The sequence below is a fragment of the Oryctolagus cuniculus genome, chromosome 18 (assembly GCF_051225735.1).
Source record: "Oryctolagus cuniculus isolate XC-2025 breed Fujian yellow rabbit chromosome 18, ASM5122573v1, whole genome shotgun sequence".
NCBI lineage: Eukaryota > Metazoa > Chordata > Mammalia > Lagomorpha > Leporidae > Oryctolagus > Oryctolagus cuniculus.
Genome location: NC_142884.1, coordinates 15,476,635 through 15,491,122, shown reverse-complemented (window position 1 = coordinate 15,491,122; position 14,488 = coordinate 15,476,635). Strand labels below are relative to the sequence as shown.

The window sequence follows — 14,488 nt, the reverse complement described above, 5'->3', positions numbered from 1 at the left end:
CCCACCCCACCTCGGGACCCCAGGGTTTCAGTCCTCAGTGGACCGACCGCGTGGAGGCTAAGCTAGAGGAGGGGCTGCACGCAAATGAAGGAGTAAGTACAGACGACGCAGGCGGGAGGGTGAGGGCTCCGGGTTTATTTCTTTATTTGTTGGGGGAGGCAGAGTGGTATTTTTAGGGTATTTTTGTTTCTTTTTTCTTTTTTCTTTTGTTTTCTTTCTTTTTTTTTTTTTTTTTTTTTTTTTTTGCAGGCTCCATCCGCTTTATTTTTCTTGTGTAAAAACCTCTGTTGTGGCCACAGCTGGAGCCTGGGTGCTCTGCATGGCACCCTGGTGTGAGTTTTCATGAGGTGGTTGGTGAACTCCTGAGAGGGAGACTTGGCGAGCACGGTCTCTTTCCAGAGGTCAGGGGTCAGGTAGCTGTAGGTCTTGGAGATGGCATCGAAGGTGGCCTTGGCAAGGTTGCCGTGGATGGCAGTGCACCGGGCTGAGGTGTAGCAGTCGTCAGTGCCAGCCATCAGCATCAGCTTCTTGGGGACAGGAGCGGGGATGATCCCGGTGCCCCTGGTAGGGGAATACGGTGCCCCAGTACAAAGCCACAGCGGCCAATCACCTTGCACGGCACGTTGTGTGGCTTGCCAATCTTGTTCCCCCAGTAACCTCTACTCACGGGCACGATGGACAGCTTGGCTAGGATGATGGCCCCTCATATGGCAGGGGCACCTCCTTGGAGCACTTCACGCCAAGGCTGATGTGGCCGTTGTAGCCCCGATGGCAACAGACCCCTTGAACCGGGTCCACTGGCCAGCCCGTGTCTGCTTCTGCACCAGTCATGGCTCACTTTGTTAATCCTCTGCCTGGGCGCCAGCATCCCATATGGGCTCTGGGTTCTAGTCCCGGTTGCTCCTCTAACAGTTCAGCTCTCTGCTGTGGCCCGGGAAGGCAGTGATTGATGGCCCAAGTGCTTGGGCCCCTGCACCACATGAGAGACTGGGAGTAAACACCTGGCTCCTGGCTTCGGATCGGTGCAACTTGGGGTGTGAACCAGAGGAAGGAAGACCTTTCTCTCTGTCTCTTTTCTCACTGTCTATAAATTTACCTGTGAAATAAATTAAAAAATATAAAACCCAGAAGAGGGCATTGACTCAGTCATTCAGTGTCTCAGCCCATTTCTTTTGAGTTTGTACTTTCTGTATCACCTGAGGCTCAGAATGAAACACCTGCCAATTTCAACCCCTCTTTGGTTCCTGTGCCTTCCTGGAGCTGTCCTGGGTAGGGTGCATCCTGGGGTGGGGCAGATGTCTCTGATTATCTGGCCTTGTACTTAATTCATGTTGATTCCAAGAAGATATGGCAATACCAGCATTCATTCCCTAAGGTACAAAAACAGAATTTATCATCAACAGACCCTTATTAAAAGGAAATGACAGGGTTGGGGTGGTGCTGTGGCCCAGTGGGTCAAGCTGCCACCTGTGACTCTGGCATCCCATAAGAGCATCCATTTTCAAGTCCTGGCTGCTCCACTTCCAACCCAACTTCCTGCTAATGCTCCTGGATAGGTAGTAGAAGATAGCTCAACTGTTTGGACAGCTGCTTGGGCTCTTGACTTCAGCCTGGCCAGCCCCGCCTGTGGCAGCCATCTGGGGACATCAACCAGCAGATGGAAGATCTCTCTCTGTCTCTCTCTTCCCCCATCTACCTCCATAACTCTGCATTTCAAATAAATAAGTCTTTGGGGACAAAAAAAAAAGAAAGCTTAGGGGGCTGGCATTGTGTAGTGGGTTGAGCTGTTGCCTGCCATGCTGGCATCCCACATCAGAGCACCAGTTCATGTCTTGGCTGTTCTGCTTCTAATACAACATCCTGCTCATTCACCTGGGTAAACAGTGGAGGATGGCCGAAGTACCTAGATCCCTGCATCCCTCATGGGAGACACGGTTGGAGTTCTAGGCTCCTGGCTTTGGCCCGGTGCAGCCCTGACTCTTGTGGGAATCTGGGGAGTGAACCAGTGGATGGAAGATCTCTTCTCTCTCTGTTTCTCCCTCTCTGTCACTCTGCCTTTAAAATAAATGAATAAATCATTTAAAAACATAAGCTTATTAAATGCTTCACATGTAAGAAAAATGATGCCAGATGAAAACCTAGATTTATACAAATGAACACTGAACACTGAAAATGGGTAGCATGTTGATAAATATGATGTGCTTACCTTTAATTGCCTTAAATGATCATTTTTAAAGCAAAAATTGTAACAATAGGTTGTATTGTTTAAAATGTAGGTATAGCCGGCGCCGTGGCTCAATAGGCTAATCCTCCACCTTGCGGCGCCGGCACACCGGGTTCTAGTCCCGGTTGGGGCGCCGGATTCTGTCCCGGTTGCCCCTCTTCCAGGCCAGCTCTCTGCTATGGCCAGGGAGTGCAGTGGAGGATGGCCCAGGTGCTTGGGCCCTGCACCCCATGGGAGACCAGGAAAAGCACCTGGATCCTGGCTCCTGCCATCGGATCAGTGCAGTGCACCGGCTGCAGCGGCGGCCATTGGAGGGTGAACCAACGGCAAAGGAAGACCTTTCTCTCTCTGTCTCTCTCTCTCACTGTCCACTCTGCCTGTCAAAAAAAAAAAAATGTAGGTGTAAGTAAAATTATGAAATTGCAGAAGCATAAGAGGGTGAATGGAAACCTGTTGTTGTGGGGTTACTATATTATAGATGAAGAAGTCCAGTATCACTGGATGGCAGTGTGTGATAAAGAGTAGATGTCGCCTGGCGCCGTGGCTCACTAGGCTAATCCTCTGCCTTGCGGCACCGGCACACTGGGTTCTAGTCCCGGTCGGGGCTCTGGATTCTGTCCCGGTTGCCCCTCTTCTACGCCAGCTCTCTGCTGTGGCCCGGGAGTGCAGTGGAGGATGACCCATGTTCTTGGGCCCTGCACCCCATGGGAGACCGGGATAAGTACCTGGCTCCTGGCTTCAGATCAGCGTGGTGCGCCGGCTGCAGAGCGCCAGACGCGGCAGCCATTGGAGGGTGAACCAACAGCAAAGGAAGACCTTTCTCTCTGTTTCTCTCTCTCACTGTCCACTCTGCCTGTAAAAAATAAATTAATTAATTAATAAATTAAAAAAAGAGAAGATGTCTATTGTAAACTCTAGACCAACAACAAAAACATGAGATAGAGCTAATGTGTATGTACAAGAGGACTTGTCTCCCAAAACTCAGGGAGTTGTTTAAGCTCAAATGTCTTAATGTTGATGTTTGGTGGATTCATGGTGGAGATTTGGTATAATGAGGGCTTATGAGAGATGGGGTCAGTGGTAGGTTTTTGCTTCTTTGAGGGTGTTCCCTCGGAGGGTAGTTCACATGAGAGGTTTGGTTATTTGAGTAGTAGTTGGGTCTAGGTTTTCTCTCTTCCTCCTGGCTCAAGATCTGATTGCTCCCCTGCACCTGCCATGAGCAGCTTCCACAGACACCAGACTATGGGGCTGCCTGACCCCGAAGTGTATCCTCCAAGCTGGAGGCTAAAATAAGCCTTGGATTTCCCAAAGCTCTTTCAGATATGTTAGTTAAAGTCATGAAAATCTGTGAGATCCTGAAAAATTTTTAATCCAGAAGAAGGAAAAATGATGATGGAGGAAGAAAAATAGCAAACTTGTGGCCTTACACTCTATGATACTTATATCACATTTTTCATTACCAGCTTTTCATGGCCCACTATGGCCCTTAGCATACAGTCCAAGCTCTACCGAGTGATCCTTTAGGTGCATTTTCATCTGGATACAATCTGTGTCAATGTTGCTCACACTTCTCCCAGAGCCCCATGCTCTCTACCATACACACACACCTGTGTGGTCAGCCACACACCTGTGGTCACACTTCCCTGTAGAGACCTCTCATATGCTGTACTCAGTCCATAAGTTACCTCGCACCAAACTGACCATCCTCAGAGCTATCGGGTATTAGGGGATGCGACTACAAAGTACATTTCTGCCTGACTTAGTATTTTCCCTCGATGAGTGAATGTGTTGATTTTACTCAGAAATTTTGCAGACAGAAAGCAAGCATAACAAAAAATAAATAATATACCAACCCATGATTCCATAAGAAAGTAATTTATTCTATTAGATACTTCAATAAAGACTAAGCAGATGACTATATAGGATAATGATGAAACTTCAGTTTTCTGTGGTCTTTAGCTTTGATACCACAAGACTCTGATTGGCAGCTGTCCGACATCTTCCAACAAGATGCCCCGGGCCCTGCTGCCCTTTCTGTAGGTGTTGCTCAGGCCAGAATAAAGCTTCTACACACAAATCTCACGTAATCCATGGCTTTTGTCCAGAAACACCAAAATGAGATTCCATCTGTCCTGAACTGCAATGCAAAGTCCCTGAGCAGGGTGAAGAACAAAAAATGTCCAAGCCCCTGAGCTGCTGGCCTTCTGTTTGGCATTGAGGCCCAGGCCACCACTGGTCAGCACCATGGCCAGCACCACACACACAGCATCAGCACTGTGGACAGCTCAGAGGTTGGCAGGAGCTGCAACACTCTGAGATAAAAACCGCATAAGCCCAGGCCAGACAAGGAATCCAAAGTTGCCATGGAAGGATGGAATTTGTGATTTCCTTGAGGACCATAGACACGATCTAGGATGACATTTGGGACAATGAGCTGCTGCTCTTTGTATGGGGGACCAACTGGGCCCAAGGTGTGAGGCACTTGAATAAGCCTGGTAGTACAGGGAGCTTCCCAGGGGAGTGAAATGTATTTGTGTAATGGGCATGAGCATTAGCTTCAGTGGAAGATACCTTCAGAAGGAGCACTTTCCATATCTTTGTTGAGAATAAGGCACAAAACTAGCCCAGCTTCAGAGAAAATGGAAGCATAAGGGTATGTATTCAGAGGCTGAGAGAAAGGACCAAGATTCCCAGGTGTCGCTCCCCGTCTTCGTGGAGGAATGACACAGGACCCTGCATTGTTCTTTTGTCTGCTCAGCCCTCCCCGGGTTTGCTGCTGGTTCTTCCCGGGTTGGCTACCGACCCTTCCACCTCCGTGGAAGGGCGGTTCCCCCTAGCCACTTTCCCCACTTCCGCAGGGGAGCGGCATACCGCCGGCCGGCTCTCTTGGGGGCTGCACAGGTGTTCCTTCAGATAGATGTTCCCCTTAGATGTTCCTGGTGCATGTTGTCTCTCTCCTCCTTTATAGTCCTCTTCCGCCAATCCCAACTCTGCTACCCACACTCCGAGTACGCTGCTCTCCTCCAATCAGGAGCAAGATCAGCTCCTGCAGCTCAGTCAATCAAATTGGCGAGAGGCAGCTGCGTAGAAGTTGTTACTCCCTTCTCAGCGCCATATTGTGGGAGAGCAGATGCATAGAATAAGTCTTAATTCCAGTAACTTAGTCTAGTCCGAGTTGCTCCCCACACCAGGGAAAGAGGGAAACTGAAATGAGAGAGCCCTGTGTGCACTACAGCCCATTTGCCCTGCCCAAGCCCCACTCCCATCATCCACCAGTGCCATGACACCTGGGAAATGCCCAAAAATGGCCTGCAAGTGGAAGCCCCTCAAACCCTTCCCAAGCCTAACCCTACTTGAATGTTCACTTAAGCCATAGACACTGGCCCATGTGCTTCCAGGACTAGGAAAGGACAGCCCCAAACCCTGCTAGCAGCAGCGTTCTCTCCCTGGAGGTTAACCTGCTCCCGCCTGTGGGCTTTCCCTCTGTCTTGAAGTAGTTTGCTTCTCTGCTCACCTTTATCCACATGTCTTCCTTGATTCTCCCTCACCTGGAGGCAGGAAGCTGGCCCAAGCCTAGCCAGGCCTCACACTCCCGAAACATGGGGGACTTGGTAACGACTGGGGACTGCACTGGTGAGACACGGTAGCACTTGTGCCAATTTCTGTTTGGAATGGTGAAAATATCCTCAGCACTGGGAATGCACCTTTTCCAAGGATGGGAAGACACAGGCATGACTGCAATGCCAGTGATTCACACTGCTGGGAGCCCTGGCTCTCCTCCTCCCACCAACTGGACATCTGACAACTTAGCATCTGCCCTATAGGATGTCTACCAGATTGGCGGCATTGGTGCTGTCCCCGTGGCTGAGTGGAGACTGCTGTTCTCACTCCGCATGCTGGTGACCTTTTCACCAGTCAATCTCATAACTGAAGTGAAGCCTGCTGAAATGCACATGAAGTCCTTGGGACCCTGCACCCATGTGGGAGACCTGGAGGAAGCTCTCTCTCTCTCTCTGCCTCTGCCTCTGTAGCCCTGCCTTTCAAATGAATAAATAAATCTTAAAAAAAAGTGATCGAGAGAGAAAGATTATGATGTCTAGCTGCTGCTGTCTGCATTGGGTGGGTGTGAGTGTGGAGCAGCTTTGCCGCACATTCCCCAAGATCCCCTCAAGGCCTCCGGCTGAGCTCCAGGATGGATGGGAGCCACCCAACCACAGAGCCCCACCTTCACCTTCTGAACCAAATCTGGTTTGGGGCACTAAGAAGGATCCGACACCAGCTTATTCCTTAAAACTAGCAACCAACTACTTTTAATATCCCATTACTTGAGGAAACAACTTTTGCAGGTTTAACCTCAGAATAAACATATTTTTACATTTATCTCTTGGTTAAGTTGCAAATTGCAGTTTTAACATTTATGGTAATAGGCAGTAGCAGACTTTGTGTGTGTATATATTGTGTGTTTTATTTTTAATTGACATATAATAATTATATATATATTTATAGGGTACAGTGTGATGTATTGATACATATATACATAGAGTATTGATCAAGTCAGAGTAATTAGCATATCCCTCACCTCAAAACCATTTCTGTCTTGTGAAACATTCAAAATTTTCTTGTAGCTCATTTGAATTGTACAATATATCATCATTGACTATGGTCACAATGCTGTAAATACAACTCCAGACTTATTGCTTCCATCTAATTGCAACTTTGCACTTCTTAAGCAACCTCTTTCTATGAACCTCTTCCTTTCGCCCCCATCCCCAGCCTCTGGTGACTCCCTCTCTGTTTAAGATTGTGTTCCAGATTCTATGCATGAGTGAGATTTTGTGTTACTTATCTTCCTGTGCCTGGTTTGCTTTGCTTAACATAATGTTCTCCAGATTCTCCATATTTTCATAAATGAGAGGATCTCACTTTTTTTTAAAGCCAAATAGTATTCTATTATGGGAACATACCATATTTTCTTTAGTCATTCATTTGTTGATAAACACCTAGGTTGATTTGATATCTTGGGTTAGTGAGGAATCCTATGATAATATAAATTATTGAAGTTAATTACTAGTTCAAGTAGATAAACCTTCAAAGGGCAAAGAGTTCTTCTGAGTTAGGTAGGTCAATTAATCCTGATTCTTCAGTTACAGTTTCATTTTTCTGCAAATATCTAAATCTAAAAAAATGTTTTATCCCTTATGTTCTCTCTTTTTAAAAAGATTTTTCTATCTATTTGTGTGACAGGTAGAGAGAGAGATGAGATAAAAACTGTGTTGTGCATTATGGGATACAATTTTATTGGCAGATGTTTACTTATGAATGTTTTTCATTCAACAAGTAACTGTTGAGTACCTACTGAGTGTCAGTACTGGGTTTGCTGATCAGTGAAACTACATTTGTGGAGGCAGAGTGTGGACAGGCAGTTAAAAAAGTGAAGTGACTTTAGATAAGGACAATAAGAAGAAAATAAAACAAGATTGTATAGTGGGAATGGGAGTAGAAGAGGTAGGTATGATGTAGAGTAGATGTTTCATTAGGGAGATCTGATAACATCCACTGGACACAGCCCTTTAGGTAGTCAATGAAAACTCTAGGAAGTTGTTAAAGATTTTAATTCCCAGATCATATTCTTTATAAAAACTTTTCATGTATGACGATTGGAACTAAGCATTATCTGAATTTATTATAGAATTTGGAATAAGTTCTGTGAGATTTTTAGTTACCTAAAAATAGTAACTTTGGAAGTATGCCTTTTGTATTTTGAAACGCAGGGTAATATTTTTATCTTGCAAAATGAAGGAAAAAATTGTATTTTTGTCATGTATCAGGCACTTAGAAATGTTTGCATGGTATTGCTAATGTGTTTTTTTTTTTTTTTTGGACAGGCAGAGTGGACAGTGAGAGAGAGAGACAGAGAGAGAAAGGTCTTCCTTTGCCGTTGGTTCACCCTCCAATGGCCGCCGCTGCAGCCGGCGCACCGCGCTGATCCGATGGCAGGAGCCAGGATCCAGGTGCTTTTCCTGGTCTCCCATGGGGTGCAGGGCCCAAGCACCTGGGCCATCCTCCACTGCACTCCCTGGCCATAGCAGAGAGCTGGCCTGGAAGAGGGACAACCGGGACAGAATCCGGCGCCCCAACCGGGACTAGAACCCGGTGTGCCGGCGCCGCAAGGTGGAGGATTAGCCTATTGAGCCACGGCGCCGGCGGTATTGCTAATGTTAACAAGTATAGTTCTGAATAAAAAAAGGTAAAATGAGTTAGTTTATAACTGATTGCCCCCACCCACTCCTTTTTAAAGAAACTGATCACCCATGAGAAGTTTGAAAGTGCATGTGAAGAACTCAGTAATGCATTACTTTGGGAACAACAGGCACAAATGCTATTGAAGGAACAGGCACAACAATTATAGGAGTTGAATTATAGACTGGAACTGCACTCCAGTGAGGAAGCTGACAACAAGCAAACTCTTGGAGAAGCTGTTAAGGTAGGAGAACACCTCTTGTGTAATGGCTTGTTTCTTCTATTTTGTGTGACTCTTGGAGAAATTCATGCATGTCTACTAACTCAGGAGTAGACTCCATGATGTGAAATTTAATTCTATGGGAGCTTATTTAGGTGGAATGAAACATGGCTCTGAACCTAACTTACAAGAATGAGTTCTCCTGTACTGCGTATCTCAAAGTAGGCTTTCCTCATTGGTTGAGAACAAAGTGGAGATCTTTCCAGTCATAATTTGTTTTTGTTTTCTCCTTTTTGCTTCATCTCTTTAGTTCTTTTCCTTTTCTTGTTTTGTACTGTTAAGACTTTGGAAAACTCCATGTATCTTCTGGGTTCTGGAAGGTTTTGCGTCTGGTTCTGTCATTCTTATGTAAGTGCGTGTTTAGAGGGAAGGGAGGTTTGGGTAGGAAGTGTTGTGTTCTACCTGTTACAAATTCCTGACAGTGGTGTTTGGAAGGGAAAAGAGAAGTTAGTCTAAGAGCAACACTGCCTCTTGAATTGCTCTCTGGTTTCCTGTCTTGGGATGCAGTGACTCACCCCATGCATTGCCATTCACCATGATGTCCTTATAAGAACTGGCCAATGTTGGTGCCATGCCCTTCAGTTTTCAGAATTGTGAGACAAGAAACCTCTTTTCCTTATAAAGTTACCCAACATCAAATGTTTTGTTAGAGTAGTGAAAAATGAACTAATATAATACTAATGTAGCTAAATCTTTATATAAATACCTGAGATTTTTTCATTAGGATAAATTCCCAGAAGAGGAATTATTAGGTTAAAAGCCGGCGGTGCTGCGGCTCACTAGGCTAATCCTCCGCTGCAGCGCCGGCACCTCGGGTTCTAATCCCGGTCGGGACACCGGATTCTGTCCTGGTTGCCCCTCTTCCAGGCCAACTTTCTGCTGTGGCCCGGGAGGGCAGTGGAGGATGGTCCAAGTCCTTGGGCCCTGCACCCACATGGGAGACCAGGAGAAGCACCTGGCTCCTGGCTTCGGATCAGCACAGTGCACCGGCCGCAGCGGCCACTGTGGGGTGAACCAACATAAAGGAAGACCTTTCTCTCTGTCTGTCTCTCCCTCTGTCCACTCTGCCTGTCAAAAAAAAAAAAAAAAAAGAAACTAGGTAAAAAGCCAAAAATGTTTTACATGTGCATGTATCATTTGTTCTTGAGCAAATTTTTATCAATTACATTATCTCCTAACATATATGATCATTTCATTTTTTGTCTAATCTGGTTATTCCTATTTTAAATTTTTTCCAATTTGATAGATATATCATTGTTACTGTAATTTGTTTCTCTGTTAAGTAAATTGAACATGTTTATAAACATATTGGTCAGTAAACAACATTTTTATGCTTTATCCTCTAATAAATAATGTAATTAATCCTGTTTTGTAAAAGCATCATAACTGTGTCACATTGGAGACTTTTTTCTGTAATAGTATGTAATTTGTGTTGAGATACAGTATCTTCTGTTACATAAACAGCTGTTCATATTAATTTCTTTAAAGTGCTGGTAGCTTAAATATTATTGTCAAAAGCAGAGAATTGTTTAATACTATCTCTTGATTAGAACTGGCAGGTGGTAATGTGAAAATGCTCTCGTGTGGGAGTTAGCATAGTTATGTAGAAAAAGCACTGGCCTCGGAATAAGTATTCCTGAATGTAAATCCCAGTTCTTGGACAAATTACTCAACATTTCTGGGCCTCAATATCCAGCAAAAATAAGGATAATGAGGATTTCTATGAGAATGAATTCAGATACTATTTAAAAAGCAGGTATATGCTTGATAAGTGTTCTTTGGTGTTTTCAGAAATACTTCTAAAAAGCTTTTGAACCACGTCCTGTACACAACTTCTTTTTAAAAATTAAATATATTATTTCTTTGTTATAAAATGAACAGATTATAAATAGATGATACGGAAATGCAGAAGAGAAAACAAGTTACCTATGCTGTGTCATCTGAAAAGATTGTTTCCAATGTATTTTCTGTATGTAATAGTTTTTATAAATCACACTTTGGTCTAGAATATCTTTCTATAAAATATAGCAAGATGTGGAATAAGGTACTTTTGGTATCAGAAAAATCTCCAAGGACAAAAATCTAACAAGCAGCAATGTCAATCAGCTCCAGCATTTGGAAATCAAAGTTAGCATGGTGAACAGGTGCTGGGTTTATCCTGGAGGCAAGTAGCAACAACAATGCCAGCAGCAGGAGACTAAATGTTGGGTTCCATCACTGGATAGGAGCTTGAACTTGAGATCTTCACATTAAGGAACGGCTGAATCCTCTAAAAGGGATAATCTCAGGTCACTAGGATCCCATTGCTCTTGCAGAAGTGAGCGCAGGATTCTCTGTGGAAGAGGCTTGCTTCATATAGTTCCTTTGGGAGCTCCTAATGAGTAAGATCACCCAAGTAACTGACACATGGATAGACAGATATATTAATCTTATGAACATCTAAACTCTCTTGTCAATCCCAATTATTTGTATTTTCTGAGTTTTTCGGCATAAACAATCATATCATTTGTTCTATAGTGAGAGTGTTGTTTATCCCCACTTCTAAGTGTTATACCATTAGTGCTTTTTGCCTAGTAGAAGTAGGTGTGGTAGGCATCCTTTTCTTGTTCCCCATGTTAAAGAAAATCTTTCTGAGACTGCATTAAGAAGGGAAGTTTGCCATAAATTTCTAGTTGATAATCTTTGTCGGGTTAAGGGAGTTATGTTCTTAGAGTATGCATAATTTTTTAAAAAGCATGAATAGATATTGGATATTATCAGACACATTTTATGTATTTATTGAGATAATGATATGGTTTTGAATTGTAAAGGTTGGACATCCCTAACAGGAAATCTAAAACCTGTAATTATCTAAAATCCAAAACTTCTTGACTGCCTAAATGACACTTTAAATTTTTCAAGTTTCAGAACATTACAAAATGAGATTTTTAGAAGAGAAATGCCCAGCTGATAAAATTTGTGAAATATTCCAAACTCTGAAAAACTCTTTGAAATCTGTAGCACTTCTTGTCCCAGGCCTTTTAGATAAGGAATACTCCACCTATATCTTGTTGGCAAACTGGTCTGCATTTTGGACTGTGAGTTATGAATGGTCTTGTATGTTTAAGGGATTATAAAGCCAAACAGACAAACATAACTAAAGAAGACTGTGTCACACAGGCTGCATGTGGCACACAAAACCTGAAGTATTTTCTATCTTAAGTTTGCTAGCTCCTGGATTATATTATTCACTCTGCTCATGTTAATCCAGCCTTGTGTTACTCAGATAAACCCGCTGTGCTTATTTATATGTAATAAATGCTGTACTCTAATTCTTAATTTTAAATTTATGACGTTTAGGTCTACAGTCTTAATTGAGACTGTGTTGGAACTTTATCTCTCATACTATCATTGAAATGTTTTGTATCAAGTTTGTGCTAACATACAAGCACTTCTTGTAGGTTTGCATTCCAAACATCTGAAGTGGTGTCTGCTATATGCTGTGGTAACTGTGTTTTATAAACTGGATAATTCAAAAACAAGAGGTACTTGTTTCTCATGGAGCTAGAGGCTGGGAAGTCCAGTATCAGAGTGTCAGCATGTGGTGAGAGCCTTCTTGATACATCATTCCATGGCAGAGGGTGGAAAGGCAAGAACCACAAACGCATCTACAAGCAGAAAGAGAGCCAAACTCATCCATTTATTTATTTAATTATTTAAGATTTTTTATTATTTATTTGAGAGGTGGTGTTACAGATAGTGAGAGAGAGAGACACAGAGAAAGAGCTTCTGTCCATTGGTTCACTCCCCAAATAGCCACAACGGCCAGAACTGCGTAGATCTGAAGTCAGGAGCCAGGAGCTAGGAGTTTCTTCCAGTCTCCCACATGGGTGCAGGGCCCTAAGGACTTGGGCCATCTTCTACTGCTTTCCCTGGCCATAGCAGAGAGCTGGATTGGAAGAGGAGCAGCCAGGACTAATACCAGTGCACATATGGGATGCTGGTGCTGCAGGCCGTTTTAATATTTACTTATTTATTGAATTACACAGAGAAAGAGAGAATGAAACATTCACACACAGAGAGAATAAAAGAGTCAATTGGAGAGAACTCTCCTGTCCACTGGTATATTGCACAAATGCCCACAAAGGCTAGGATTAGGACAGGCTGAAGCTGGAAACCAGGAACTCAATCCAGGTCTCGCATGTGGTTGGCAGTGACTTAAGCACTTGAGCCAGGGTGTGCATTAGCAGGAAGGTGGAGTTGGGAGTGGAGCTAGGAGCGGAACCCAGGAACTCCAATATGGAATGAGGGCTTCCCGTGTGGTTTCTTAACCACTGTGCCAAATGTCTGCCCCAAAGTTAGCCATTTATAAGGAATCCACTCCCGTGGCAACTCACTGCTGTCATTAATCCATTCATGAGGGGACAGATCCTTCATGACCTAATGACCTCTTAAAGGTCCTACCTCTCAATAGCTAGATTAGTTATTAAATTTCCAACACTTGAACTTTGTGGGGACATATTTACCTTATAGCAAGTGGAAACTAGATAAAATGAAGTTAGAGGTATATAGCCTCACTTAGAGTGAGCAACATATTCAGGCACTCGAAATGAAGAGGATATCCAAAACCAAATGTGAGAAGGTGCTGAAGTCCAGGCAGCTCACTGACGTATGCAAACCTGGCTGTAGGCTCGAGTTGCTAACATGACATTAGGGAAATCTAGGGCTCCAAGCCTCATGAACAAGAGGAGACCTAGCTGTGTCAAGTGGGGAGTGAAGAAGGGCTGCCCCACTGTGAAATGGGGTCTAGGAAACCCTGCTACCGGCTACATGAGAATTTGACCTCTACTATGGACTGTGGGAAGGAAAAATGTTGCTAAATATATTGGAACCCTAGGCTATGTCACAAATGATGATGGGGTCTCAGTTTACACTAGCTTTCGACTGATTAGCTGAGGAGTGGCCTTTAAAATGGTCCAGTTCCTAAAGAATCAAAGTGATCTTATAAAAGGAATCTTGAAATATTCAGTAGAGTTGCTTCTGTAACTCAGAGAACACAAACAAGACTTTATTGGAAAATTCAGTATTAGCAATCATGTAAAGAACTGCACAAATGAGAAGATGTGTGCTTCCAGAGGTATAAATATTAGAAATGATGCAATCAGGGACTTGAAAACACACTTTGAAAGTGTTTATAAATGTGCTAAGAGATATGAATATCTACCATTTTGATGCATATTTCCTTTATAGACCCTTGTTTCCATTTAGAATCATTTTCCTTCTGCTTGAAGAACTATCTTTCATGTTTCAGATAATGCATTGTTTTAAAAAATATTCCATATACATGTTGTGTCAACATTTTTTTCAGTACGTGGAAAATATTGTTCCTTGTTCTTCTGGCTTGCATAGTTTCTGATAAGAAACAGGTATTTATCTTATCTTGTTAATCTTGGTGTAATGTGTCTTCTTTTCAGCTGCTTTTAAGGTATTCTTTTTGTATTTGGTTTCTGGAAGGTTGATTATGGTGGGTCTTCTGTGATTTCTTTGTGTTTTTCCTACTGGGAGTTTACTGAGTTTTTAAAAAGTTTCTGTGGTTTCTTGTATAAGTTTTTTTTAACTTTTATTTAATAAATATAAATTTCCAAACTACAGCTTACAGATTACTGTGGCTTTTTCCCCCCATAACTTCCCTCCCACCTGCAACTCTCCCATCTCCTGCTCCCTCTCCCATTCCATTCACATCAAGATTCATTTTCAACTATCTT

The 14,488-nt window shown here is 43.4% G+C and overlaps 1 pseudogene; it reads right to left on the bottom strand.

Annotated features, from left to right (window-relative positions):
• Nucleotides 1-261: 261 nt before the first annotated feature.
• LOC103346862 (small ribosomal subunit protein uS5 pseudogene) lies at nt 262-4,316 on the bottom strand (annotated as a pseudogene).
• Between the last annotated feature and the right edge of the window lie 10,172 nt (nt 4,317-14,488).